We start from the raw sequence: 6,272 nt of genomic DNA, 5'->3' as shown, positions 1-6,272 counted from the left end.
CACATCGCCATGGTGTACGACTGATCCGACGCCGTGCGAGAGTCAGAGATGGGCGCGGTGGCGATGCGTCGGGTGCGTCTGTCGAGGGTGGGAGGGGGGTAGATTTCCCCTGGGTGCCGTTCGCCGGCTGACCGGCGCACCAGACAGGTACAGGTGGTGGTTGTGTGGTCGGCGGCGGTAGCACGGTGGCGCTCGGGGTGGGTACGTTCTACTCGGCGAACGGCACCGTTTCCAATTTATATTCACACCCCGGCCCAGGAGTTGACCGCAGCGACCACCACAGCGGCCGTCGCGTCAGGGGTGAGTGGAAGGGTGGTGGGGAGGGGGGCTAAGAGCATGCTTGCTGCTCGTCCGTGCATACCATCCCCTTTCAGACTGACCTTGAGCCTTGAGCCGTGGGCGCCAAGGGTTGCCTAGGAGGGCGTTGCACTTGCGAGGGAACTTTCTTTTCAGCTGACTTTTACCTTTCGTTTTCTGTAAAAATAAAATTTATCATTTTTTTTATTTTTTTTGCAGAATGGTGTCTTTTAAGGATTTTCTTCCATCTATAAACATCGCGATATTTTTAATTTTTTATTTTTTTACATTTCTCTTTAGTACGGTTGCGCTTTTATGGAAGCGCGTTCACAGCACCGCCGGCAACGTGTCCGCACCCCGCCGGCCCCCTGACGCACCGCGCACCGGGGCGGCGCCCCGCGGTCCCAAGTCGGCTGCCGGCCTCTTTGAAGTCCCCCCCCTGGCCTGGCCAGGCCGGGCCTTGCAGTCCCGCGGTGCGTTTTGATAATTTTAATTTAAAGTTCAGTGCACCCTGGCGCCCTTCATGTTGTGGCCCTCGCAAAGCGCAGCGCCGGGATTGCGGAATGCGAGCCCGGCCGGGCGCAGCGGGGCCGAGCTTGATCCAAGTGGAGGCGCGAGTGGCACAGCGACGCACAGCAACGCGCAGCTGGGCCTGCTAGAATTTTAATTTGCGCTTTGCACTCGCTCAGTCAGTGTACAGCTCTCTCTCTCCTCTCTCTCTCTCTCTCTCTCTCTCTCTCTCTCTCTCTCTCTCTCTCTCTCTCTCTCAGATTTTCGGAAACCTTCAGGCCAGCCTCCTGGCCGTTATTCCTGGCCCGATCTATTTACTGATCTGGTGGCCTCCCACTCACCACAGGCATGCGGCAGTGTCAATTATTGGCTGAGCGATTAGCGAAGCCTATTACTCCAGTGATGATCAAAAAGTTTCGCGTCTGTTTGTCTGTCTGTCTGTCTGTCTGTCAGCTGACTAGTCTGTCTGTGTGTCTGTTTGTCTGTCATCACGATAACTCGAGAACGAACTTAGCTAGCGACCTGGGATTTTCAGGGTCGTTTTGTGTCATAAAAAGACAGATCAGGTTCGAAGAAGAGCATTCTAGCTCAAAAATTGGATTTTTAAAAAATCAAAAACCACAGGTCCCACAAATAACGTTTTTTAAAAATAATTTTTTTTTACAGTTTCCTAAGGGGTGACTCGTCAAATAAGAGCCCTCCGGGCGAAAATTTCGTCCGTTTGGCTCTATCTCTAACCGTTAAGGCGCTAGAGGGAGCTTTCCACACAAAATTGACCCTAACTTCAATGTTTTTTCTCAGATATTTCATGGTCTCTGATGTGTCAACTCTTCAAAATAAAACCCCGGTGAGCAGGGTTTCTGACTTTTGGAGGCGGAGGACTATTTACGACGCTTTATCTTGCCCGACCCGGGTGTCAGCGCCGCAGGCCTAGGTAGATGTATGCCAGGCGCGTCGCAGCGTAACAGTGTTTCGTGAGATATCGCGAAGCCTGTTACGCGAGACGTGGTCTGGCGTACATCTACCTAGTTTAAAATAACCTGCTATTAACTATAAGCATGCGAGTAAGCACAACCACCACAGAAAGCACATTGAGCGCGGCTTGACCATCATCGTTTTGTTTCATCGTTCCCAATATAACGTTTCACATATCGACAAGTCCAAGTTGGAAGGTATTGTTATAAAAGAAGTGTAAGTGCACACATTGTATTTAATCTGTGGCAATTGATTTTTCACGTGTGTAAAATGCATTTCATTTCTGGTTGAGCAGTGTAGTCCAGGCGCGCGCACTGGCGCGGGCTCGCGCGCCTCTCGCAAAACGCTCTGCGCGGGCCATTGAGGAGGGTCATAACAGGCGAATTATGTCGGCAGCAAAACGGGGGTCTTTATGCTGTGCAAACGAACGCGTCGCGCGGCCAGTTTGTTGCCGATTGTTGTTGGGGGCGCCTTGCCTTGCGAACTGTGCTGCTGCTGCTGCTGCGCACTGCCGATGTAAGACGGCCAAAGTCATTAACTTTCTTCTCGCTCCAACTCGTTCTGCTCACCCCCCCCCCCTCTCCCCCTCCCTCTCTTTCCCGTCCGTTCACACCCCTCTGTACACCAGGAAGCTGTAAACCAAATACAGTATGCGGGCGTTTGGGTCGCCCGGCCCGCAGTCCTCATGGCGGTCCGCCCCACCCCGCGTCGCTCTCCGCAGTCCTCATGGACTTTGCTTTTGACTCTAATGACCAGCCGCGCAAACACTGCCAAAGAAAATTGCAAACGATAAAGGGAGAGTGCTGCTAGCTGCCCTCCGTGGGAATGATATCGCATTCAAGGCGGGGCCGAGGCGAGCTGCTGCTGTGCGCTGAGCTGTGATCCGTGGTGATGCGAAAGCGGCAAAAGTCACTGCTTGATATCTTCATGACTTCCGTAGTTTACATTTTCACACTTACTTAGGTTGTTTGTACGTACTTGGTACAATGAGAAGGAAACTGTAAGTAGTTCTCAATTATAAATAAATACTGTACTTTCTAAATGTAAAGGGGCAATTTTGTTTCTAGAAAGGCAACGTCTTTGTGTACATCCAGAAAGGATTCAAATTGTGTTCCTAAAACCGGACCAAATGTGTACAGTTCAAAGTTCCTGGATGTGCATGAAAGCGTTGCCTTTTTAGGATCAAAATAATTGTCCCAATATCTTGCTCTAGTAGTGTACCGTAAGTGAGTTACCCGGACCAAGTCTCTGCATAGAAAGAAAGCCGTTTTGACACAACTGCTTTTAATTTTGGCGTGTAGGTCGTAATTAGCCGCACAATTTGGCCACATGTCACGAGGATATGAGCGAAGGTTCCTGTTTCCCTTCCTCGAAAGTTATTATTGGTGAGGGGCTTGGGGACCTCACGGGGACGTGGACTGGCGGGGCGGGGCGGGGCGTGGTGCCGTGAGGGGGGGTTGGCACCTCTTCCCCGCGCAACCCTGGCCCCTTGCCATCACCCACGTTCCGTGTTGTAGCGTCCCCTCCAGTGGCGTAGTATTGGCTTTTAGTGTCCACATATATATTTCCGATATATTTACAACTACAACCCTTCCTGTCAGATTTTCACGTGATGTAATGAACGCACATGTAGAGTAGAGGTGGTCAGTAAGGCCACGTCTGAAACGGCAGATAAGCCCCATGGCGTCTATCTTACCCGTCCACAGACGAGTGGGGTTCTGACGCAGTCCCATGATCCGGCCGCGTCCGCTGCTGTTCATCTGCGGCTGTGCAGGCATGGTGCTGTGGCCTGGACTACAGGCAATTTCTTAAACAAATTTTCGAGATTTAGACCGCAAACTGTTTTAAAAGTCAAGATAAGGGTCAAAACGAGGAAATAACAATCTCCCGCGTTAGACTGTGCACGGCGATGCGTGATACGGTGGTAGTTGAGCGCTCCCACACGACACCAAACCCCTTCCCGGCTAGCGCCAGCCCAGCTTGAACTCGCCGTTTTGAAATATTTCCGAGTGAAGGCGCGCGACGCGCGTGCGACGCCACCCTCCTGCCTTCCCCTCCCCGCCGCCCCCTCCCTGACATATGTGCACATCTCCGCGCCCTGGTCCGCGCCCCGCACACCCCGCGCGCGCGCGCCAGTTTCCGGCGCCCCCCAGACCACGACGATGCGGTGCGGAGATAGACAAGACGACGACGGTGAGGGAGAGGGGGCGTGGCGGCGGCGGCGTTGGTGGATGGGCGCCATACGGGCGGAGAGGCAGGGAGAGAGAGAGAGAGAAAGAGAGGGAGAGAGAGGGAGAGAGGGAGGGAGAGAGAGAGAGAGAGAGAGAGAGAGAGAGAGAGAGGGAGAGAGGGAGGGAGAGAGAGAGAGAGAGAGAGAGAGAGAGAGAGCAGGGAGGGAGGGGGAGGGGGAGGCTGTCGTTAAGGACCGAGATGATTACAATCAAGGGCGGCACACGTCGGGAGTGAGATGATCGCCTCCTCTCGCGCCGCCGCCGTCACGGCTCACCTCGCGCGGCGCCGCCCGGCCCGGCCCGGCCCGGCCCGCCCCCGCCAAGCCCTTATCGCTCGATAACTTAGGCCCGGCCCGGAGGCGACGACCCCCGGCGTGTTATTGAATTAATATCTGAGTGGCGGAGCAACGCGGAGCAGCAGGGCATCCCCCGAGAGAGAAGGAGGCTGCTGCTGCTGCTGCTGCAACCTTGCTCCTCTCTCTCTCTCTCTCTCTCATCTCTGGTTTAAAGCAGGCGCAGCAGCAGCAGCGGCGGCGGCAGTGGCGGCTTCCTCGCGAGCTTTGGCTGTGTACAATCTCGTGCAATGGATCAGAAGTGCCCCCCCCCCCTCCTCTTCTCTTTCCCTCCTCGGCTGTCTCAACAGCCGCCTCGCGGCAGCACAAGCACTGAATAATTCGGCGCTGCTTGCAAATAGTAGTGCTGCTGCTGCTGCTGCGGCCGCATCCTGCTAGCCGCTCTCGCCCGTCCCGAGGCGTCCCGTCCGCCCGCCACATCGCGACGCGACCCTCGCACTCACAGCAGCACGAGACCTCTGGCCGGCCGAGGCCACCACCACCGTGAGCGCAAATAATTAACGGGCCGTCGTTATGAAAGCTTGCGTTATCGCCGCCATCAACGTCATCATCACCACCATCACCATCATCATCCTCGTATAATCACCATACCCACCGCCGGCCTCAACGCCTCATTTTCATTCTTTACAACGAGCGTTATACGTTTGTTGTTGTTGTTGTTGTTCGTTTGCGTTTCTCCGCGCGGCTATGCTGGCTGCTGAGTTATTCTCGTGCGGCGAGATTTGCAGCCTCCGCGGCCGCGGTCCATCACTTCAGCCCCCCTCCCCCCCCCCTCCGCCCGTGTTACTTGTGCCCCTCTCCCCCTTCCCTACCTTCTTTGCACTCCACAAGATGGAGGACTATACACTATGCACACCTTCGTCGTCCCGCTTGACCCCCCCCCCCCTTCTCCTCGCCGTCAAGCAGCTCATCTTCTTTTCATTTTTCAAATTGCCCGCCAAAGTCCGCGCCGTTCGTTTGGGCCTGCCGCCTGGGCCGCGTTTCTAGTTCACAGCAGTCCTGTTTTATTACGTTTAATATTGAAAACGACTCGGGGGAGGGGTTGTTCCTCCTCACTGACAGCCGCCCGGCGCGGTAGGCAACCCCTCTGCCCTCTGCCCTGCCCTAGCCCTAGAGCAGATTGCGGCCTGGCGGTAGGGTGTTAGATAGCTGCACTCTCTACTCTGGCGCAAATATTTTAAAATCTACCTGTAGGAGTAGATAGCGGATTTTGAACCAGCGATTATTATGCTCCAAATTAGCGGATTGGCTTCTGCACACTGCCTGATCTTTTCTTGCAATCTTCTTGCTGAACGCTTCCCAAATGCTGCTCTCGCCGGTCAATGGTTGTGCCCCATAACAACAGCTCTGACATTAAGAATCTTATTTCTCGCGATCATTCGTTTCATTTTATCACCTAGGCGATTAAGTGGCCCAGCTACGACCAATTATTCGATTCAGAGATTTTGTCGTCGTGGCGCCCCACGGACTTATGTGTGTGTGTGTGTGTGTGTGCATGTGGGCGTAAGAAAGTATGAGAGAGAGAGAGAGAGAGAGAGAGAGAGAGAGAGAGAGAGAGAGAGGGGGGGTAATCAGAGTGTTACAACCGCGCGACAAGTCCCGCACAGACAGCTATACCCAACACTCGGTCACGTGGAAAGGATTGGGGGCCTCTCGACTCTCTCCCACTCCTCTCCCCCCTCTCCCCGCCCGGTGTGGTGAGGCGTGGAGAGGCGGTGAGCGCCGCCACCGGTACGGGGCGCGCGGACACGACCCGGCCGTATTGGACATCGAAGGTTGCAGCAACTCCTCCTGCCGCTGCTGCTGCTGCTTCTGCCGGCCGCTCACTGGCCGATATTGGGCCATATCACGCACGATTCCCGGGGCCCGCAGTGTGGCACTCGGCGGGACACACGCGGGGACGCCC

The sequence above is a fragment of the Frankliniella occidentalis genome, unplaced genomic scaffold (genome assembly GCF_000697945.3).
Source record: "Frankliniella occidentalis isolate FOCC.00 unplaced genomic scaffold, Focc_3.1 Scaffold136, whole genome shotgun sequence".
NCBI classification, from domain to species: Eukaryota; Metazoa; Arthropoda; class Insecta; order Thysanoptera; family Thripidae; genus Frankliniella; species Frankliniella occidentalis.
Note: the sequence above shows the minus strand (reverse complement) of the source record.